Raw genomic sequence first — 25351 nt, 5'->3', positions numbered from 1 at the left:
GGTAGAAAGAACCTGAACAGAAGTGATTAATGTCTAAAGGCATCCAAGGGAACTGCTTCCTTCTTATGATTTTAAAAAAATATACATAGGAAATGGAAAGGCATAAATTATAAAACCTGAAGCATGTAAACTTCCTTCTTAAAAAGACAAACTACCTGGGCCTTAAACATTTTATCCTTCTGTGATTATTAAATAGACAGAAAAGTACCAGACACATACGGACAACAAGTTGCTAATGGCTTCAGTTAATATAATCAGACATCTCTTGCTGACATTGGTAATACCAGCCACACTAGGAAAGCAACATTGCTAATGGCTTCAGTTAATATAATCAGACATCTCTTGCTGACATTGGTAATACCAGCCAGGGGGGGGGGGGAGGTGGAGGAGAAGACAGGTCCCAGTAGCTCAGTAAAAGTAATCATCTTCCCATTTATTCCGTCACCAAATGAGTCAGTCATGCCTGCAAATGCAATTGTTCAAAATTAACGTCTACTCTCCTGATACCAGCCCTGGAAATTGAGGCAAATAACAATATGATGTGATGCGAAAGTGCAAATAAAACGTGATTTCATGTTACTATCATAGAGCTCTGATCACAAAGATTGTACAAGAACCAAGCCAAATACTGAGATGTTGGCCACCTGCAAGGGTAGCACATGATGGAATGACATGGCATTGCCAGATTCACAGTGACTGTGAAAGTGTCTGGTTTTGTGCCAAATGTATTGAATCTCTATCTGCACAAGGATTGGCGTTCTGCTGATCTTAATGTTTTGTATCCAGGATACAAAATCAGTTTATCGCAAAGCATACATATTATAGTGTATGTCAGTTGCATTATAAAAAGGAAGGGCAGTGCATTAGTCCAGGCGAGACATTAAGACCCAGAATGTCTTGACATGGAGATGTCAGTCCAGAGGAATTCCCTACTTGTTATCTATTCTGTTGCAGGCAAGTAATTTCTTTCTGTCGCTGATTGAATGAAGATAATGGAACTTCCCTCTATCAAAAGACGTTTGTGAAGATCAACACATTATAGACTGAGAAGTGCTCAAATAATAGAGTAAAAAAATAAGATTGTATGGCTACAGACAGTAGCCATACTACGCATCTTATGATTTTCACATTTTCCTTCAGAAACTGCAGTCCTTTTACCTTTTGCCAAATTTCCCCTTTTTTTTTTCTTCATTATTCTTCTGGGGAACAGATCTACCTTACTGTATGGCTGTATAGTGCCTAGCATAATGGGACTGTCATTAATGACTTCAGATCCTCTTGCAACAGTATTACAAATAATTAGCAGTAATCCCTGACAGCTCCAAGAAGTTGACCCACCCCTGACAGACAACCAGTCACATGTAGCACAAGTGTAAAGATGCAAAGCACAGGCTTGTTCACTGACGGCAAAGGTACACTCCGTGTAGTTCACAGAGTTACATTTATTTTTAGCTGCTCAACAATATACAAAGCAGACATGTTCAAGTCCAAATTTCAGACGTTAAGTAAAGCTGCAATAATTTACACTTTTTTACAGTTTGCCTTTCTTTCTGTTCATTTCTACCAACAGCCACGGTGTTAATGTCCTGTTTATTGTACTCTCTTACTCCCACCTCTGAACATAAACAGTTAAAGAATATACTAGTGTGTATAAGCAAAGAACAGAACACCTTGGAATGAAAGATCTGGCCAAAACACTTTAAAAGAAACTATATAACCTTAATTCCTTAGATAAAGCACTGTGGAGTGAAACAGTTGACTTTGCACATCCTTTGCAATGTTTCTTCATGGCATTGCTACTTTTCCAACCAAAATCTTCCTGCTCATCTATAGACAGAAAGTATCTCTGAATAGAAGATGATACAGGAAGCCTAAAAACACAGGCGTGCTTCCTCTGAAGATGGAAATATTTAATGGCACACAGAACGAAAATGAGCTGTTAGAAACTCAAGCACAAATGTAGAATAGATTGTTAAGTCTGCCAAATACAAAAAAGGCACAGAGTTCTGCATTACTGCAGCACTCAATGCAGAACCTATATGGAGGTGAGTGACAAACATGTCAGGATTGTCATTCATTTTTAATTCCTTCTTAATGCACATTTTGGATTTCAAAATTAGTGCATTTTCCTCGTTATTTTCCAAATATTTATCTAAGGCAGGCCACTAATTGCTACAGCATGAAAAATGTGACTTTCAAATGTAAAGCAAAATCTTCCCTATTTGTTTAGAATAACTTTATCAGCAAATTTCTCCTATGTCAATGACACGGAGTTCTTGCTACAAAAGCATATAACAATTTCAATAGATCTTCTGAGACTGAAGAATACCAGAAATAATAATAAAATGTAAAAGCCAAAAAAACCCACCCAAATCAGACTTCCTCAAAGAGGAAGGGAGGAGTGTGTCTACTCTACCACCTCCTGTATTTTGGCAGTGTCAATGGAAAAACACGTAATCAGCTGGCCTGGATACATTCAGTGCCAAATTGGCTAGCAAATAAGCCAATATTCTGTAAAATACATCATATCAAACTTGATTATCAATAATAAAATCAACAAACTTCTTGAAGCCAAAGAGTTAACATTAAAAAGGGCAAAATGTAATTCCTCTCGAGGGAATGAGACACACTAATCTGCACAGAGATTTATACCCTAAATAATTTTCCAGATGAAGCAGCAAGATCACGGAAGTCAATCTTTAGACCAGATAACAGGCATGTTACCAGTAGGGGGATTAATGAAACAGAGACTGAACCCCCACTCTAGCAGACTCAATCTCAAGAAAAAAAACTTAGAGGGAAAAAAAAAAGAGTGGTTAGGATACCAAACTGAAAACTGCAGGAATGGCACCTTAAAATATCGCTTCATCACTCAATACTTGACCTGGGATATTAAAAAAGAAGCATATAAAGAGATGATTCAATTTTGTGTTGAAAGATTTTAAATTTCAATTAATTCTTAGGAAAAATATTTTGGAAGGTTTACTTTTCTCTAATTTAAAGGTGTTAACAGATGGTACAAATGTATTTTATTTACTAGGTATGTTCTCCTAATCATCTGGTACAAGCCTTTCCAGGATGGTGTCTCACTTTGAGGTCTCTACCAAAGATGAGTAGCAGTAAAAGGAAGGTTGATTGTATTTGCAGAGGCTTGATTGGGAGGGGATTAAGATGAAGATAATCGAAGTGTTCTGGCTGGCTTGTTGGCTGGCGAGGAATTCAAAACCTGCCTGGATAGTTACAGCCTCAGTGTAAACAGGGAGAGAAGGGGAAGAAGCCCTGGCTGTCACATAGTAACACCATGTGACACATTTTGGATAAAGCAACAGGTCCTGGGGTGGAAAAATAATTGGTGAAACAACAGGAAACTGGGTAGGATGAGATCCTGCACTGTTGAAAAAAAAGTCACTGAAGGGTTTTTGCAGAGTCAGCACTGTACAGCATCATCATAAGTGGCCTGGAAAAAGAGATAAGCAGTGAGAAGACAAACTGTGTTGATGAAGTTTTCAGGGTAGCAAGGATAAGGACAGACTGTGAAAAATTGTGGAAAAGCTTTATAACAGTACGAGCCTGAACAATGGCAAATGACTTTCAATGTAAATAAATATAAAGCAATATCCATGAGTTAAAACCAGTTTCACCTATAACATGCTGAGCTCTGAATTGACCTATACCAGTCAGTAACGACATCTTGGGGTTGCAACAGAAAGTTCCCTGAAAATATCTGCTCGGTATTTGTAAGAGCTAAGAAGTAAAGCAAATATTACATTCCATTAGGAAAGGAATAGTGTCTAAGAAAAAAATATTATATATACATATATAGCAATCCATGCTGTATTCACACCTTGAATTCAATGCGCAGCCTCCATCTCCTCAGCTACAAAGAGATAAATTAGACCACAAATGGGTTCAGAAAAGGGCAACAACCACCATAAAAGCCTTGCTATGACAGCTATATAGGAATCACTGAGTAGACTGAGACCCTTCATTCTAGAAAAGATCAATCTTGAGGAAGATGTTGTAGACAACTATAAAATCATGTGTGATATGGAGAGGGGGTGTGGATGGACTGCCTACTGTCTCTTTCAGGGCAAGAACTAATGGGCCTCAGACAAAGCCAGACTAATCTATTGGGAACCAGACCCAAAATAAATGAAAGGACACGGATTAATGTGGTGGGTAGTAGCTCTGCCTTCCCAAAAGACATCAAGGGTGCAAAAACTTTATGATGTTTCAAGAAGAAATTGTGACAGACTTTGGAAGAGACATCCACAGAAGGTTACTAGATAGACAAACTACATCAAGTGGGTGAAATTACCTGAACTGAAAGTAGCTGCCATCAAGAGAACATTAGAGTAAAAGTGTCATATAAGATTGTACCGTTCCTATCTTTTCCAAAACATTTTCCATTGCAACTGTTAGATACACAGTACTTCATTGATGGACTGTCTCAAACAATAGGACCATTTTATGGTCATTATTACAAACCTAATAGGACAGAATTTAAGCCTGCCTTTCTCCCCAGTATCTGACCTCCTACTTCCTACTATCATCTCTTCTTCAATTAACTGCATAGCCAAAGAATACACAGTAATCAATCTAACTGCCTCACCCTTGGACATATTATAGGCTGCTATGACTCACTATTGACACAGGTCACCTCCATGCCAGTTAAAAGAGGGGCTGGTTAACTGCTCTCTGTTCAGTGGTGGAGTGGAACCTGACTGAGAAAGGCAACTTGGTAGATGCTCACACCATGACTGGGTTCCCTACTATATTGCACTCTGCAACGCCTCAAGTCTAAAGAGTAATGAGGACTCAAGAGCTGTCATTAGTTCATAATCTCACCACTGAGCAGTTCCTCTATTTTCAAGTTATGTTACAATACGGTGATTAGTTTATAATAAATAATACAGATTATGATACAATTGCTTTCCTTCTGACGTTTTAATGAGACTATCAGGCTAGGCTGTCAGATGATGTAATTTGGCACAGCTACACCAAGTTAACAGAGCTATTTAGATGGGCATCATTAAAGGTTATGACCTGAGAACTGAACACATTCGAATCTGTGCTTATGCAGGTTTATCAGCAAGGGAAAAAGATCAAAGTTAATTTGGAACCTGCAGGCACTGACTGAAGGAAGAACAAATCCAGACAAAACTTAACACATGGAAAAGAATTTAAATTTATTTTATTGTTGAGACTTAGGGGCCAGAAATATTTTCATGTTCACCAATCAACCAAAAGAAAGCTAATGATGCTGTTTTGTCATGTGTCCCAATACCCTGGTTACTTGAGAAAAAAAACCACTTCTCTTCTTGCATAGTACAAGGGAAATTATTCTGTTCTCAGTATCTGTCAACAGGAATAAGCAGGAGCAAGACTGAAGTACAACATACTCCATGTCTGCTTTGGAAAGTAATTTCTCTTTTAAAGCAAAATATCTCAGACTGGGTGAGTCAAGATACACCAATGCTCAAAAACTGATTTGAAAGCTACAAAGACTATTTGAACTATTGTGTATTAGGTGGGATTGGAAAACTTGGGATTTAACTTTAGATGGGGAAAGTGGGTGCTGAAAAAGGTCACTATCAGTATATCTCCCTTTCCTACATTTTGGCATTAAAAAATCACAACATTGAGTATAAAAAATAACCTTTCTTATGTTGAAAATGTTACAATTTAAACTTCTTCAAAGCATGTGTTCTTTAAGGGAGTTAAATATCCAGACTATAGTACTTGACTGCAGTTAGCTGCAACAATGATACATTTTTGATTGTTGTTGGGTTGTATTTACTATCCTGATGCTATTGATTTTAGGTTGTACAGCCAGATGTGGGGAATAGCAATGACAGATTGCAAGAGAGTACAATGACATTTCTTGCACTTCTTCAGCAAATGAGACAACTAAATTCAAGTAGGAATGGCTCTTTTTCTTCTACTAAACACCCATAATGCAACGAACCAGACCGCATTTCCAACTGCCCAGCATCAGGAGGGGTATAAAAGAACCACACTGACTGTGATTAGTTCCTTGTATCCAAGGATTTCCTAAAGAAGCAGCTCCCAGACAGTGAGGCACAAGCATGCTTCAGATGAAGTGTAGAGGCCAAGCTGATAAGCCTACTGGATGCTTGCAGGCTCTGCAGATGATTAGAAGGCAGCAACAGCAGCAAGCAGCCCTGCAAGCTGAGCAAATCATCAAGCAAAGAAAAATAATTGCTTTAAACATTGCAGCTGAGCCTAACATGAGAAGCTTGGCAAACAGGCTGTGAATCAGTGTCCAAGAAATACCTCGTTCATAGATGGAAAGTGCAGTATTACAATATTTCTGGAGCTCTAAGAGACCCAGCTCTCTCAGTTAATGTGGTACCTAGGCTGGAAATAATATCTTCCCACAGAGGCATGACGATCACTGCTGAAATCAGACAGTAAATGGGCAATATTAGATTTTCAGAAATGTTAATTAGCCAGCACTCTCTAGTCATCTTCTGTAGAATGTGCTGAATTATCAACAGTTCTGAAAATCGACCCTCAACACACTCTATCAGGTATCTTTCCCATCTCTACTGCTAATCTCAGCTCCCCAAAAATTATGGTCCAAAAGATGGACCAAGCAGATATCGGTAGAACACCTATTAAAATACATGCTGCGTTCATCCATCCTAACAGTACTGCTTGTACATGCCATAACCTAATATTGGCCAGATTTAGCTCTCATCTCCATCACCACAAATTTGGAATCACTCTGCAGAAAAAAGAAAAAGGCAGCCAGGCAGGATTTACAGGTGCCAGTTTGCTCCTTTGTAACATAAAAATTGAAGAGGGATTAGCTATCAGCTATATTGCTTATTTGACCAGCCATCTGCCAGGTTAAAAAAAAAAAAAAAATTTAATTGCCAAGTCATTGTAACTGAAATGTGAGTTTCAATTTCTGTTACAATTCTAAGAATAAACTGTCAGTAAATGTTGTTACTATAACAAAGTTTGATAAAGCTTGACACATTATAAAGTTGTTGGTTCTCCAATACATTTCACAACAGCATTCAACAAAAACATATTTTAGTAAGATTTTATTTTCAGGTTGACATTGAAATATGAAGATTTATGTAGGAAGCTGAACAAATCACTTCTAGTGATGTAAGGGTCAGATGGGTTGTTAACTTTCAACTATCAAAAAGATACTTAGTAGATAGAATGTAGAATATGAATATTAACCCGATATATGCCAAAGTTTTTTGTGCCTTGAGAAAAATGAATTAGCAAAGTGAAAATGTAAGATTTTTTATTCCAAATCTAGTGATATAACACAAATTGAAATTTACAGGAAATCACTACCAGATTTTTGAAATAAATATGCTGCTATACACTGATAGCAGTAAGTACCTTCATCCACATCTTAAAATCCATTTTCTGTCTCATTAGTACTCCTCATTTTGTCATTTTCATAAATCTTTTTGCTTGTTTTACATTAGCACACTCAAAGAAAATCACATAGTACCTCTGTCTAGACAGCCTTTTAAAAATGTATCTATATTGTATCACACTGAACATTTTTGTACCTTTGCTTTGGCATGTTTCTACCATACTTTTCCTATATTTCTGCCATACTGAATAATATTAGCAAGTACTGTTATTTTCTGATAAACATTAAAAGTTCAGAAAAGGGAGGCTATGTAACAAAGCCACATACACACTGTGCTAGACTGTGACTTAATAATGAGGAGATATGTTCAGCAACAGAATACCCAAATCTTGCATGGCAAAAGCCAGTTCCTCTCAGGAGAGTTCTGCTCAGAGGCTAAGGATGCTCAAGGCAAATCTTTCCTGTAGGTTATGCACTGCAATCCTTAGACATGTCCTGTAATGCATTTACTCTCCAATGTATTTCCTTCCATACGTCATGATAGCTACTCATGAGCACTAAGTCAAAGCTTTCTGAAATCAATGGGGAAAAAAACTCTCTTTATGCTAGTGTCATTAAGGCCTGCAGAATTTAGCCATCATTTTAAAGCCCTGAAAGGGTCACGCACTTAAACTTGCATCTTAAGGGGATACTTTAAGACCATTCACAAACTGAACATAGGGGAAGCCATTCCGTAGCAAAACCTCATATTATGCTAAGTTTCGAGTGCCTCAGTAGGGCATGCTCCTAAGGACTTCAGTGACTGCTTGCTTGAGAAAGGGCCTCAGGACACCGTCTCATAACAGACACTGCTACAGCATTCACTGTCCTCACATGTCTGGCGTCGCTGGATAAGTGTTAACATACGTGAACAGTTCAGTGGTGATCACATGTCAAATGATATCAACTCTAAGTTTATAAGAAAAGATATATCAGGACTGAGATCAAAAGTAAAAAGTGTGGGGATTTTTGTTTTGCTGCTTTTTTTGTTTTACTTATTTTGGCAGTCTTCAGTGAACATAGCTGTCTCAAGCAAAACTCTGGTCCATTTGCAGGGGGCAGCACTGAATCTCTCTGTTCAATACTGATCACAAGATGCTTTTTGTTCTTGGCATGCAGTAGGGAGAGTATTCTCAGATGAGAGACTCAGAGTTATTGTCCAAAACTGGGAGCAAGAAAAACAAACAAGCAAAAAAAAAAAATCAGCAGCTTTAAGCAGTAATTGGCAAACAATAAGAAATGAGAAGACCAAGGTATGACAATAAATTAACTGCATATTTTGTCTTACTAAAGAAACAATACAGAAAATTGTGTCTTTGCCTTCCATTACTTCATAGCCTTACTGGCATTTATAGTACACAAATACTGCATTTGTGGTCAAGGATAGTTTAAATACATTATAATATCTTTAACCATGAAGTCCTTTGGTCAGATCAAGATCTCATTTACACAGGTTTGAGAGGATAGCATATATTACTGATTATTTGTACTCCCACAGCAATTTATCTTGGCTATTCTGTTCTATTTCCTTACACTCAAATGATAATCTTGGTAACACAGGATCCATCTTTTTCATCCGTGTTTATTCAGAACACACTGGATTCTCATCTGTCATACACCCCAACAGTAGTATAAATACACAGAGATCCAGATCTGGTTATATAACTTCTGCATATGATGTTAAAAAATTAAAAATATAACTTTAAGTTTATAATTCACTATTAAAAATATTGAATTGGGCTTTTGCCAAAAAATTCACACATCAATCACAGATAACTGAACAGATGTTTTGGTTGAAACAGGCTTCAACTTGAACATTCACACATATACAAAATGACCTTTTAATGCTAGTAAGATATTATGATTTTAAAGCTTTCTTAAATTTTGTTTCAACAAAGACTGTTAACTAAATATTTGCAACATGTGTTACCTCTTCTCAAATATTTATTGAGACCCCAACAACTAATTGCAATGCTTCCTTTTGACTAGAGCACAAACACATATACAAAGTTTATATAACTCTGAAAGTCTAAAAAGTGCCTTAATTCCCCTTAAGACCACAAGTTAGTATAGATATACATATACACATACACATGCACAGTATACATACACACAGTTTTATATATGTACCCAAATTAGAAATGCCTGCTTGAACTCTGACCCTCCAGGGAAACTGCCTTGGCATTCAAACCTTCTCCCCTTGTCCCCACCAAAGGAAAAGGCAGCCCTTGGTCTTCTCACAGAGCAGTGCACGAATACAGACAGTAGCACTGAGAGCGAGTCCCGAGCAGGAGCATCACACTTTGTTACTCTCTAAGGCAGCTTCTGCTCGTCCCCTTTCTGTGACCCACCCGAGCACCTCATCTGGCAGGTCCATGACTCCTGCAGGCACTTGGTAGGTTGCCATTTCACATTAATTCACGCTGGTGTAAGTTACTGAGGTTGTGGTCCCAAATTGCTCCCTGCCCCTAACCATGTGGCTACACACCCACCCCTCCACCCCTTTGAGCCAGTAGTCACATTTATGTAACTGGTTAGTGAGTTTCTTTACCCAGAGCAGTTCCCTGAAAACTAAATCCTAGTTCTAAAGAGCTATTAATTTTCAGCTGGATCCACACTTTGAGTGATCAACTCCTGGCAGCAATGCAAGACAGAGGAATGTGCAAGACACATTGTTAGGTCTGTAATAGGGAAACGGCCTTCTTGCTCTTGCATTTCTTTCACCTTCCCACCTGTTTCCTAGGTACAGGCAGCTGGTAGATGCCCACTGCCTGACTTCCTGGATTTGTCTTAGTTTTTGATGTATAGTTCCTTGGCTACACTTATTACTGTGATTTTAACTACACTGGAGTGCACCGCAATTATATGCTAATTATTTTCTTTGATAATTACCACTGACAAGCACAAGGGAAGGAATACATTTTAGAGCTACCTATTAGTCTTTTGTGGTACTTAGTGAAAATTCTACAACATTAACAAAATTGGTTTTACATTATAATTACATCTTTTATGAAATAATGGAAATTGAGAATTAATTACAAGAGCACAGTACATAACTACAGAATAGCTATACTGATACTGGGAGGGTTACCGATCACTATATTATAAGCTACATCTACTTTTTAACACTAAGATGAGCTGTTTTTAATAACATAATCCAGCAGGTGTCCTGATATGTGGGGTTTTTCCTGCCAGGGAGTGAGTCTGATAATACTAGTAGACCATTATGAAGATCTGGAAATTAACAACAATTTACAGCTGAATCCTGGAGAATTTAAAAACATTCTTCATCCTGACTTTTCTGTGAAGAGACTTGCCAGTTGTTGTCCAGATGTGACACAACACCCCTAAACCAACAAATACTTTCCAAATACCTGTGAACTGTGGCTCACAGGTGAAAAACAAACTGGAATCCCTTGTGGTGCAATCTGTGATTTATGTCATTGCCATGGGGCTCTCAAATGCCTCCTGCAACAGGTCAGTTGAAAAGTAAAGCAAGTCCTCTAATGAGTAAACTTCAGTCCCTAACTGAATCTGAGCTTGGCCAGTTTGGGGTAAGCAGTTTCTTAAGGACAGTGTGTTACTTTAAAACAGGAGAGAAGCAAGGAGAAACAAAACTTTGCACAGAAGTCTTTGAGAGATAAGTAGTTGTGAAGTATGAAGTCCTCGTGTATGTAGCAGTCCCCAGATTTTCACAGAGGAGCATTGGACAATACAGCTTCACATGGGCTTGTGACTGACTGTAACTGATGGACAGCAAGGAAGGGTGAAGGACTGACTTCATATAGACCAAAGAAAGATACACAGTCATACTGAGGAGTGGCAGGATTGCTACAGGTATAGGATATGAAGATGAAAGAGTATCATGGACAGAAGTGGAGAATCCTGGAAAGGCCAGTGGTCTGTGGTGGATAGGCAAGCAGTCCTGCAGCAGACTTGTGAAGGTACAGTGGTGAATACACAGAGACCAAGAGATAGGTGAGCAGGTCAAGCACTGGTGAGGCGAAGCAGTTAGCACGCATTGACCTGTGAAAACTGAGCAGTGCCACTGGAGGTAGAGAGCAAACTCTATCCAGTAAACTTGCAGAGACCTGTGACAAGCAAGTAGGGCTTGACAAAGGTACAGGGTGCCACAGCTTATTGATCTGTCCTGCAAAAGCCTGAAAGTACACCTACATAACAAAGACTATCATATGAAATTTGTAGGTCCCACTATCCAGAGTGTGGACAATGAAAGGATGCAGTAGCCTTCCAATGACCTTCCGTAGGTACACAATCTTTAGGATGCTACTTTGTCTCAATTACCTAGCAGGGTTCAGTGGCAGTTGAACATGCATAAGTGTTAAGACAAAAGTAAAGAATGATTATTCAAAGCCTGTAAAATGAAGTATGGAATACGAGAGTTGGAAAAAAGAGGAGGAACACCAGAAGTTTTCAAGACAGGCATCAGGGCTTTACAACTTAAAAATGAGTGAGGATAATGGGAGATGACTAAGGTGAGAAAGGGGTAGAAACAATTACACATAAATCCAGAAAAACTAAAGATGACCTACAGAACCTGCATTGGAGTTGAAACTTTGTTTCAAGCATTAGGAAAGAGAATTAATCGTTCACACCCAGTTTCCGAAACTGTGGCCAGTTTCAATGGGAGCGGAGTTAGGACTCTTGAGTGATTCAGAGAAAACTCCTAAGCATAGGATGGGCAGGGATATCCTTCCACATTTTGAAGGGATTAATGAAAAATAAAAGTAGTTGGAACCAGCACTTTGGATGTGCCAGCTTGGAGTTCTGCTTAAGTATGTGCAAGACCTTGACTATATCCTCTATCTCTGAGATGCTAAATATTCTTTATATTACTGAATTACTCCAGCTAAACCATGACTGCATTTGGTGAACATGTAGACAAAGCCTGCAGACAAATTCCCCATCTCCTAGATGGTAAAGTGATACCATGACTAAGGGAAGTGCACTGTGCTCCTCTGGAAGAGAAAGACATTGGTATTCTTCCACTGCACTCAATGTTGGCACTAACCTACATAAAGTAATGGCCATCTCTACATTTTAAGGAGAATCCTTCTAAGTGGTGTCTTTGTGTTCCCCCTAGAAAGGTTGTTGTTTCCGAAGATAAGAAAGAATATCAGTTTAAATAGCTTCATTTTCCCCGCAACTGCTAGTAGCTCGTTCTCTCTCAAATACATCTTCTTCATTTGCTTTACCACTAGATATCTTATGAAATTCCAAGGTCATCTACCAAACTCCACCTGAAGAATTTCCTTAAAAGTATAATATATAGATCTCAATCTTTTCAGTGAATTCAATAATGCTCTAAAATGAGATCAAGGAATTGAAGGGAGAAGCCAGCAGTGACCTGATGACTTCATTCCTAGATGATAGAGCTTGAGTATAGAGCTAAAGCAAACACATCCACCATCTCCATAAATCAATTTTTAAAAAAAGAGAGAAACAGCCCCACAAAAAGAACAAATAAAAACCCACAGCTCTGTTCAAAATAAATTATGTTGCCCAGCTGTTTTGTTTCAGATGATGAGATCAGTTACATTAACGCTAACCTGGAATAACTACACAGAAATCAATATCTAGCCCCTACATGTTTTTTTCTTTGGCCTATCACCAAATGCACACACCTGTACACATAAGGGAGTCTCACTAGTGTGCACACCGTTATCAGTCCTGTGTATCAAGAAGATCATTCAGCCGGAAGGGTAAATTTTCTGTGCTGTGCATGGGGATTTAGTCACCTAGCTCCTATTAATGTTAATGGGACTTGTGCATCCTGCCACTCTGCTAAAATTTCCTTGTCGTTCTATTCATGCCAAAGTAATTCCTGATCTAGAACAACAGATGCAAATATGTGATACAGTTTTCAATGATTTGCCTTGTTCTATGATTTAAAAGACCTTACAATAACTGGCAAAGATACTGCAATCTGATTGCAACCTCCTGTATGGCTTATATATCACAGATTCCATTTTTTCAGCATGTAGGCATTAGAAGAACCATGGTTTATACAGAGAACCAATCTCACTTTGACTAAGCTGTAGCTAAAGGCCTTTTCTCCTCCAGAGTATGTTAAATGCTTATCAAGCCAAGCCCCTCTGAGGGACAGTTTGCTACAGTACATAGCCCAGACCACAGTAGAGAAAAGGAAGTGACCCTGGTTCTTGCAGAATCACAAGAGACCTGCCTTCATCTACATAGATATGCCAGGTCATTGTGGAAGGGAGAGAAGAACTTCTGTGAGCAGTTGCCTGAACGCATCATAACATTGTAACAATGCAAATGCCATCATGGTGGCTACGAATTATGACAGTATATTGATATTTTTTCAATTTGTTCTTAAAAATGGAAGACATAAGTGCAAAACTTACTAGATTGAAAAGGCAGCTTCTTGAAACTATTTTTAGAAACATGAAGTGCTGCAGTGTTCCCAAGTACCATACATCCCTCAATTCCTACTGTTAAGATCGACTAGATGCTCAACATTTTTGAAATTTGAAGCAATATTTGGAAGTTGCCATTCAGGTACCATCAAACATATTCACTCTTACATTGAAGGAAAATATATCAGGCCTTCGAAAGCATCGTGTGCTTTCAGAATTCTCCTATTTCCCCTTGGATGACACTGTCACCCTGCAAATCCATTCATTAAGATCAGGTCATGCCTACCAACTCCCACTCCTTTTCATCAAAAAAGTTAAGAAGTGAGATAGTATTTGGTTCCATAATGCTGCCTCTGATGTTATAAATAGGTGCAGTTCTCAGGTAGCACAGTGTTTGCACAGTAACTTTGTGCCATACTTGAAATGGACAGGAAAGCTGGAGAAGAGTTTGACTGGAGAAGAGTTGTATTTCTGCTGTTTCCAGTGTCCAGAACAGATCTTTTGACAGCTGGAAAAAAGAAAAAGCATCCCCAAGCTACAGAAGCTATAGATGACCCCAGTGACCACCATCACAGTCCAAATATAAGCAAAAAATGAACTGCTTGTCCGCTCCTGTACAGACCCAGCACATAGAGCAGTGAACCACGTTCTTTACTTCTCCCTCCACTTACATACATATATATAACTTCAGATTCTTTTCATCTTGCAGTAAAAGTGGAACACTTAACTTATCTTTCCCTCTATGACAATTTCCCCCCACTAAATCTGTGCTCATCCACACAAATTACCACTGAGTTGTTGGAGCTCAGCCCCTACCTAGAACTTAGGTCTACAAAGGATTTAAGAAACAGTTTGTCTTGAAGAGGACATTCTGATTTCTAAGAGAAAATTACTTTTTTCTTTCTTTAAAAGACCCTTCCACTATTCATGTTTAACAGCTTGAATATGAATCCAGTGTTCATTCCAAAATGTCTCCCTCTCATATACAATATAATGTTTTAAAATGTACACACCATAAAAAGACTATTTGTGCATCTGGAAGGGAATAATTTCTTCCCTATAGTGGCTGCCTTCCTGGAGAAATATGCTTGCCTGTCTAGTCATAATGTCATGAGCAACAGACCTTTTAATAACTTTAGTTTGGGCAGAATGACATGCACAGCCATTGGAGTCACCAGTAAAGCGAGATGACCTTAAGAGTGGACTCTTAAGGACTCTTAAGGACTCTACATATGAAAAGAATACCACAAGCCTGAGTCATTATTTATGTTGCCTTTCCCTGGATCTGCTAAAGGACAGCAAATTCCATCCCCTCATTCCACAGGTACAGGAACAGTTGGTTTTTTCCCATAAGACAGTCCTATCCTTCAAAGGCTAATTTCCATAGTCAGATACCGCCCCCAGCCTTTTCTCTGCTGGAATTCGTTCCTGAATCTGAGATGGCAAAAGCTGGTGAATGCCACTTTATGGCATTCCCTTGGCATAGGTGCCACTATACCATTGGCTGGTTAGTTGGTTGAGAGGATTTTTCTTTCCTTTTCATGTTCTTGCAGCGTTTTTTTTCTTCTCTCTCTCTCTCTCACACATTCCAATTTTAATTTGTAACTCTTTCTCTATCATTGCCCCCAGCTAAGCCATTCAAGAGTATTCATTGTCACTTCCATAAAAACTAACTGGATTGTACTCTGATTTGTGAGCTGAGAAAAATTTAACACTGACTGATGCTTACTATGACAATCCAGAAGCTCTGGACAGTAAAGGTTTTTCCATAGCCAGTTGCATCAGAGGCCAAAACAGAAGTAGCAGAGGTGGAAGATCCCTTTCTAAGAAACCATTCATTGCTTCACTTGAAACTGTTCTTTTGCTCTGTGGTGGGAAGGCATGGCACCTCTGGCTTGCTCTCCCTGGCTCTGAAAGAGATTGCTGTCTCTGCTCACTGGAAGATGTGCCCTACTCTCATCCTCCATAGAGAAAGAACTGACTCAAGAACAAATCCTATCCTCTATTTTTTCCATCAACAAAAGCAAAATCAGTTTGCCTCTCATTGTTGTCTTTGCTTCTCCTTTTTTGTCTCTGAGACACAGAGTTTTCAGACTGAGAATGCTTTTTAATCTGCTTTCACACAGGCCAAAAAGCATGAGGGAAGAACAGAAAGGCACCATCTTCGCTCGGATATTTTATAACAACATAAAACAGTACATAAATGAATGTATATATGTATAAAAGCAACATATTTGAAACAGGGACCACTTATCTACAGTGTTGCATCCACTCCCAGGTAGAACTCTCAATGTCTCTCACTTATGCAAAGGAGTTGCAGGCAGACCTCCCTGCTTTCCTATTCATGAGGTGTGAAAACCTAAGCAGCAATGTCTCCACAAAAATAACAAATTCCTACAGCAACTATTCAACCAGCAGAAATGCAGAAGTGATCACTCCTTTGGTGTGAGGGATACCTTTAGGGCTGTTTGCTGCTCTAGACTGCTAGTTTTGGTCGGGATAGAGTTAATTTTCTTCATAGTAGATAGTATAGGGGTATGTTTTGGATTTCTGCTGGAAACAGTGTTGATAATACAGGGGTATGTTTGCTATTGCTAAGCAGTGTTTGCTACTGCTAAGCAGTGCTTGTGCAGAGTCAAGGCCTTTTCTGCTTCTCACCCCATCCTGACAGTGAGTAGGCTCGGGGTGCACAAGAAGCTGGGAGGAGACACAGCCAGGACAGCTGACACAAACTGGCCAAAGGGATATTCCATACCATAGGACATCATCCTCAGCATATAAAGCTGGAGAAAGAAGGAGGTGAGGGGACGTTCAGAGCTATGGCATTTGTCTTCCCAAGTAATAGTTATGCATGACGGAGCCCGCCTTTCCTGGAGATGGCTGGACACCTGCCTGCTGATGGGAAGCGATGAAAGAATTCCTTGTTTTGCTCTGCTTGCGTGCATGGCTTTTGCTTTCCCTATTAAACTGTCTTTATCTCAGCCCACAAGTTTTATCACTTTACTCTTCCAATTGTCTCCCTCATCCCATGGCAGGGGGAGTGAGCAAGCGGCTGTGTGGTGCTTAGTTGATGGCTGGGGTTAAACCATGACAGACAAAGTAGGCAGCTGCCTGGGGACAGCAAAGCAAAGAAAGTCCCATTTCCCCTACAAAAGAATCTCTGAAATTCAGGATTTCTTCTTCTGCCAAAGAATAGGTTGAGATGCATTGGGCAGCAGGTACTGCTGCTGGGGCAGTCCTCACCTAGCACCTGTAGGAGCTCATTGATTCCTCACCCCAATCAACAGCAGCATGATTTCTGTCCTTTAAAAAGTCAGAAAAGCAACAAATCCCAGGACCAAAATCCCAAAACTACCTCATATTTTACTACTTTATTTTAATGAAACTACTATTCAAGCTGCACTGGCCTAAACAGCTTACAGAAATTTTCACTACCTCAGCCTCCAAGTCTCCTCTGCAAGAACTCTAGTTACTGCAGCATCATCAGTGCAGGGCAGCATCCCTCAGGGCTTCCTGTATTGCTCTTCAAATTGTCTCCATGGATTTAATTTGCAGATTAAAATTTCTACTGAAAACAAGACCACTGACAATTAAAAAATGTTTTCATGGAGTCATCTGTGAACAAGCCAAGCAGCTGATTTTGTTACTTATCATCCCCTATCCTACAAGTGTTCAGTTGTCTCCCTGCTACGCCCTAGCAGAGATTTATAAGCCATTTCTGTGGGCCTCTCATCTATCTGGCAGTTTGTAGAAATGGAAGTAGTTCCTCCAGCAGGTGACAAACCTCAACACAGGACACAGTGAAGACACAAATTCGGCAGGCCATTTGCCGTTTCTACCAAGCAAGTCTGATAGAAACAGTATTATGTAAAAATATATGTAAAAATAGGATGCTTCTTGCCCAGCTCCCATTGTAAATATCACCAGAATGCACACCCCATATCTACCACCATCTGAAATTCAAGATGTTGATTCCTCCATTTCCCAACTTGCAGAAAATTGATGAGATTTATCATTGCTGGCCCAAGAGCTCTATAAATATTATTGATAACATACAGGCCTATTTCTTTACATCTCTTCAACTTTCTCTAAATCCCTGGGAAGCCATTTTGATTAAGGTACCTAAAGCTGAGCATTAAGTGTCTGGTTGTCAATTAAAATACAAAGTGTCTGTCTGCCCATTCATCTTTTCAAGTCACAACACAATCATTAAAAAACAGGATTCATAGTACGGACTTTTCAGCTTTGACAGCACAGCTATTCTTCCTCGCCACCTGTTACCATGGATCATTATTTTAATACTGATTGAACCACACCTAACTCCCATGGGGCTACTCCAAAATCCTCTCTAAAATGGAGACGTAATTTCCTCTTAAATAGTTAATCAACTTGCCAATATTTTCATCACCTTCACTTCACTATCGCTGAAAACTTTGCCTTGCCTGTTCAACTTTAATTTTATAAGAGCTGTGTATTATGTTTCAGCCCCATATAAGTAACATACAGGAGCAGAACAAGTTTTAGCTAATTAATGCTTCTGTAACTAGAGTTGTTGAAAAATAACCATCAAATATTTATATAATTGGTACACTAAGAGGTCCTCAAAGAAGTATTGCCCTTTTGCAAGTGCTGTACTAAAAGAGAATGAAATACAAAGTCCAAAGACGTAGAGCACAAAAGACCCCCATATGCTTCTATTACTACATTACTCTGTATGCATTCTCATTGGCTCTGGGAGGAGTTCATTAACATGGATAAGGTTTTGGGCACATATTAAATTTCCTTATGCTTTTAAAATTAATGTTAGCAATTATTAAGCTTTCCTCTGCACTTTAGATGAATGAACATTTTGAGACAACTATAACATTCACACTGAGTACTTGCAAGATGTCTTGCATGTACTAAGGGCATGAGATACTTTTCCTGGAATTATCTGCATATCACATTGATAGATTTGGGAAAAAAGACATAATTTTTTGAGGCCTTTAATTACTACTAAATTAAGCAATATCCATAATGCCAAAAAAGTGTTTTGTCAAGGAAAAGAAGGTCTATCCAAATAAATTAAACCCTCGGCCCTTGGAATTCCACTTTTCACGGTGAAAAGTATTAACATTAGAATAAGCTACATATAACATAAATGTGATGTTATGGAATATAACAGACCCAAAAAAACAACTCAGATAGCAAGAACATTGATGGCACTGATCAACAGAAATGTCCTCAGCTAGAAGTGGGGATAGGAGGAGACAGAGAATGAAAAAGTCTCTCTGCATTGAATAATTTACCATTATATTGACTACTCTTGACCTTTACAGCTGACAGAAGATAGAGATAAAGCCTTCTGTCACTGATAAAGGGGGAGCACCTTAGTGTGACAAAACAGTGCAATTTAATCCTATAGATAAAACCTAGCTGCAGCGCTATAAGCTTTCATTTGGTTCAGATTGGGGGGGGTTGGTCAGTTGGTTGGCTTGGGGGTGAAGGTTGTTTGGGTTTGGGGTTTTGGGGGGGAGGTTTATTTATTTGGGGCTTTTTTTTACGTTTGTTTTTTGGTTGGTTGGTTGTTTTGGTTTGGAGGCAGGTGTTCACAAAAAATCAAAAATATGCCTTGGAATATCCAGCAGAAAAATCCAGTCACAGCCACCATCATCAGTAGTGTTGTTATCAACAATACTGTGTAAGCTGATACGTTGAGGGCCTTAAGGACTTCCTTGCCTCAAAGTGTAATGTAGCAAACAGAGTCTAATAAGACATCCTTAAAACTATGATAGCTCTAAAATCCAAGTTAGATGAGCTTCTTGGAGGGTAATTTACACTTGGTTTTACAATTGTCATCATCTCCCCCTTAAAAGATATTTTCACCTCCTAAATGCTATTTAGCAAAGTACATTTCATTTCCAGTGTGCTTGAAAAGAATCCTACTTTGTCAGAATGCCAAGTGCATCTCCAGTGCCTTCTTATTCTATTCCTATTATGCTTTGCCATACATAATACTAATTGAATACAGTACATGTTGCATTTGCAGTCATTAGAGCAGCAGTACAACTCAAATTTAAGTGAAATACTGGTGCTCCACATTAGGTGAAACACAACAATCAGTTTCATCAGGAAAAAAAATTGAAAAAAAAAATTCAACACCAAGAACTGCCTGCAATGTCAATGCTATTTATTGCCCTTCCTAGGAATCAAGGCTGAATACTTGAGGGTACTCTTAAAGTGGCCCTATCTCGGGCAATTCTTTGTGTATCCAATGCAGAATTTTATTTGTGCCACTAGTGTTAAATAGGGTTTATTTGGAGATGATTGTCATGCCTTTGGCAGCTAGCTCACAAGGGTGAATGTGACCCGCTGGCATTTCTTTGCAGTTTACAAAGAGATGCCAAAGAATCTGGGTTCTGGCATGGACATCTTGGAAAAATAGTTTTACTGTAACAGTGTTACTTTGAAGCCGAGGAAGCAAATCCTGCAATGTTTAACACTATGCAGATTAGCATAAATTTACAGGATGTGTATTAGTGGGGTCTATATTAGTCACTATGTAACATTGTAAAATACAAGGTGGTTAATTCTACATACGCATGCAAGAGTCAACACCAGGATTATTTTATCGTAGACTGGTCAGACAGACCAGTGACAAATGCAAGCATTATTTTCACTCATTGCAAACTACGCAAAACAGTAGTTCTCTGTCACTATGCTACTGTTATCACATGCGAATAGGGAGTTTCCTCTTCTCTCCTATTCTTTCCACCAAATATCACTTCAGTTCAGTTCTTTCCATGGGAACAGGCTACACTGGACCACCCAACAGTCTTGCTGTGAAGAGAAGATAATCAGGCAGAAAGCTCCTTAAACTTGATGTCTTGATTTGAGCTGGGATAGAGTTAATTTTCTTCACAGAAGCTAGTATGAGGCTATGTTTTGGGTTTGAGATTAAAATAATGTTGATAACATACTGATGTTTTTATTTGTTGCTAAGCAGTCAAGGACCGTTCAACTTCTCATGCTGGCCTGCCAGTGAGTAGGCTCAGGGTGCACAAGATGTTGGGAGGGGACACAGCCAGGACAGCTGACCCAAACTGGCCAAAGGGATATTCCCAACCATAGGACGTCATCCTCGGCATATAAAGCTGGGGGAAGGAGAAGGAGGTGCGGGGACGTTGAGAGCTATGGCATTTGTCTCCGCAAGTAACCGTTACGTGTGATGGAGCCCGGCTTTCCTGGAGATGGCTGAACACCTGCCTGCAAATGGGAAGTTATGAAATAATGCCTTGTTTTGCTTTGCTTGCATGTGCAGCTTTTGTTTTACCTATTAAACTGTCTTTATCTCAATCCACGAGTTTTCTCACTTTTACTCTTTTGAATCTCTCCCACATCCCACCGGGGGGAGTGAGCAAGCAGCTGTGTGGGGCTTAGCTGCTGGCTGGGGCTAAGCCATGGCGCTCGATCTGCCACTTGTGATCTCTGACACTCAGAACATCAAGACTGAAAGTTGATGGTGGCAGTATTTGTTATAACACATGAATACATGCTGTGGGTCAGCTATGACTTTACCAGGGAGCATGGTAAGAAGGTTGCCAGATCTCGCTAAGGCCACTCCTCATTATGGGTACTCAACATCACTTTAGAGAGCAAAAATTTGTAGCATTCAACTTCATGCCCATTGCCTTCATTGTGCACTTTGTCTTCGACATGCAAAGTAATATCTCAGTTTAAAAACACAAAAACAAAAAAACCCAAGGTCATATTAAGAGAGAAAAAAGTTTCTCCGGGGGGAGAGCAATTACAAATGATAGAAAATTATAAGGAAGTTGAAAACTAGTCAAAAATTCACAAATAATAACTGCGTGGATATGGAGACAGACCATAATCTTGCCCATTTTCCACATATTCAAAAAGGAGAAATATTCCCCTCTCCACATACAGATTATTTTTCATTTATTTTCTTGTCTCTATTCTTTTACACAACGAATTGACAATACAAATGAGAAAGGTGTTTGTCCCTAGTTATTCAGCAAATTACAACCATGTTAACAAGTATGTTAACAAATATATTAACATTATTATTCCCACATTTTCAAAAAGATAGTTGTAGAAATAAAGATTTTTAAATTGTCATAATGCTATCCTGTGTTCCTAGAGATGAACTTCCTGACATCTAAATAGTTTTAGCCTGCGAAAGCAGCTTCTAGAGGAAGTCAAATATCCTGTGAGGTTAGTAGACTGAGTAGCCCAATGCAAAAGATGCTGTGCTTAGTTCATTTAGGTTAATCAAGCTTACAGTCTTTACAAAGTAGGGTTAACCAAGATCATACATAAAGCAACTTTCAGCCACAAGAAAGCAGATGCTCTTAGAAGTCATTAAATGCTGAATCAGCTTTATTACTCAGTGAATATATCCTTTATGACTGCCCCACAGTAAAAAGATGACAATGGCCTTGATCCTTTTTTTTTTCTGGGTTTTTTTTTTTTGGGGGGGGTGAAGGGGTGGGGGAATGTTGAAGCAATAAGGTTAACAAGAACCAGAACTACATAGGCCCTGTCAAAGATAATTTTTTTTAGCTGTATAGCTCCTATAGGCTACCTAATAAGAACAGTGAAGAGAGGTTCATTGAAGACCACAGATACAGCAGATACCGTTTTACCCTCTTACTTTCTATTGCTATTGTTTCAAGTCAAAACTGATGCTGTTTTAGGAAAGAGTTTGTGTTCAGGATACCCTGTTGTTCTTAAATGAATCTTTTTATTTGCAAGACCATATGCAGGTAGAAAAAACAAGATCAAGGGTCCAAAAGTGGAATCCCTCATAGAGAAGCTGCAGCACAGAGGACTATTTTGAGTTACCTTTGCCGCCAGCCCTCTGAGCAGGAGATCAGACTCATTTTAGGACCTGGTCCAGAACACATGGCAAGAGTGAAATATGTATTAGAGATTATGTCTCAACTTCCAACAATACTATATGAAAAAAGATCCACTTGTTACAGCAGCACCGAAACAAAAAAACCCAAACATGCATGTTCATCAGACACCGCTAGAAACGTAGTAGTTGAAAGTCCACTGTATTATACATCAAAAATACAGCATGCTGTGATTAAAACTGTTCTGAGTTTAACAAACCTATAGACACATATTTTTCCCAGGACTAAAATCAGAAGGTGTTCTCATATCAGCTCAACATACAGTTTTAATCAACATACAAGGCCAGCTGTACCCTTCACATGTGCCTGATCAGCATGTTCTATGAAATTCACAGCAAGATAACAAACAGCTTCAGCATGTTTTAACAGGAGTTAACTAACAGGAGAAAAAAAAGAAAACAACAGTGAAGTGATAAAAAGAGAAGGAAGTAAAAGCCACATGACTTGGGCAGGGAAGAAAAAGGATAATGGATAGTCCCTTGCAGTTCCTCAGGAGATTCTGGAAGGAAAATCACTTTGCACCACTCTTGATTAGATATCTTGTGTGTTGGGTGGGGCAGGAGTGACTATATACATACACATATACAGATAGAGAAGTGATGGGATTATATTTTTTGTGATTTTCAAAATCCATTAATTTTTCCCATAAAAGAAACTGGTCACCAAATAATTTCCTCAGAACTTTCTAGTTAATTTGCAGAAAGCCTTTTCCTCTTCAGAAGGAAAACCACGACAAAAAATTTTTTCTTGATCAGCTCTCTATGACATCATTTATTACTTTGTATATTATTTAAGAGCTCATGTCACCACTTGGAAGGGATCCGAACTAGAATTTGAATCCAGATGGACTTTGGGTAAGTAATGAGTCAAATAATCAAATCCAAATCTCCTTGCTAGACTTTTCAGGTTCTGATGAAATTCAGAACTGAAAGAAGCCTCCAAAAACCTCTGTTCTCATGGGTTTTATGCAATTTGGTTATAAAAATCATAGCAGTAAGATAGTCATGTGTTAGCAGTATTGAACCTTAACCCCAATGCTTAACATAAAAGAATCAGGATCTGAGATCACTATTTTCTGTTCAGTGCAAGGATGGCTCAGCCAGGTTGTGCAGTGAAATACAACCCATAGCCACCTGCAACTCAGCAACTGAGCAAGGAAAATGTTAAGAGTCAAAAGGTCTTTTTATTTCTTTCTATTCCTGCCAGTGATTTAATGTATATACGCTATGCCAAGTCAGCAAGACTCAAATTTTCAGATGCAATCTGCTATTTGGTCCATGTTTTGGAAGTGTTGACTGGTTTCACTGAAAGCAATACGAGCTGTAAGTTCTCAGCACCTCTGAAAAGAAGCCCTAAGTTTCTTAAATTTGGTGTCAAAAACAATAGAGCACCTAAAACAAGAATCCAGCAGGGACTTCCCTTCAATGAATATAAATATCCATGGCTTTCAAAGAGGTCCAGAGGGATAGCACAGTGTTCAGTGCATCAACATGGGATTTGGAAGACCCGTGCTCAATTGACTAGCTGCAGTCAAGTAACCTAACCACAGCTCCCAGCTGACATCACGCTATCCAACACCATGCACATGTGGTGCGAATAAATACATTAAAGATTGGGAATTCTCCTGCTGCAGTGTAGGAGCTGTTCATTTTGTGAGTGGAATGTAGGAATGACACAAAACTTACGAATGGCTGGGAAGAAAGCTAAGTCACACTGAAAATCACTGAGTTATTCTGACGAAATATTAAATGTTTTAACAGCGGTTTTTATTCCAGGAAATTATTTAAGACAGCCTTTCTTCATTTTAACAATATTAAAATGTAAACACTTTTTTTTTTTAAGAAAAGTATGTTCACTGCATGCCATAAGAACATTTAGATAAAGAACTATGTTTTCTGCTGAAGTAAGACTGACATTGCTACTCAGTAGTGCATTAAACAATAACAACCACATATTTCCCAGGCAGTAAGAACCAAGCAACACAGAAACACCCCTGCCACCCTCTTCTTGGCTTCACATTTGCTTTTAGGCATGTATAAAATAGCTTGTACAACATATTTCTGCAGGTCCCTAATTGGGGGTTGCTGTGGTGGCAGCATTTGACCCAGGGATGTTCAGTACTGAACTACTGTTCAGCAGTAACAAGCTGCCTTCAGGATTAACTCCTCAAGCTGCTATGAAACATACCTCCAGGATATCCTACACTTGTTGCAGCTGCAGAAGCAATGGTGGAGGAGTCAACATGGCTGTGTTAAAATGAAAATGGCACATACTCTTATTTTTAAGAGACGGTACAGGTGTGATTTGCCTCTCAGTTAACATTAATGCAGGGCAGGAATGAAGGCAGACCAGGCAGGGCCCTAACGCATGGCCAGGGCGGGCTCCTGGTCTCCCCACCAGCAGGGAGAGCGGGCAGCCATGCTCTGGGCACCCAGTCACTGCCGGGCTGCCCCACCAGCACGGCCCAGTCATGGTTATGTCCTGCCCATAAGCCACCTCTGACACCGAAATAGCCACTGCTTGGAGCAGCCAGTGCTGCGCATGAGGAGCACGTCTCCCCCTCTTACCTCCGGGTCTTTCTCTATCTCCAGCCCTGCTTCCACCAGGTTGCGTTCGTACTC

The sequence above is a fragment of the Phaethon lepturus genome, unplaced genomic scaffold, assembly GCF_000687285.1.
Source record: "Phaethon lepturus isolate BGI_N335 unplaced genomic scaffold, ASM68728v1 scaffold659, whole genome shotgun sequence".
NCBI classification, from domain to species: Eukaryota; Metazoa; Chordata; class Aves; order Phaethontiformes; family Phaethontidae; genus Phaethon; species Phaethon lepturus.
Note: the sequence above shows the minus strand (reverse complement) of the source record.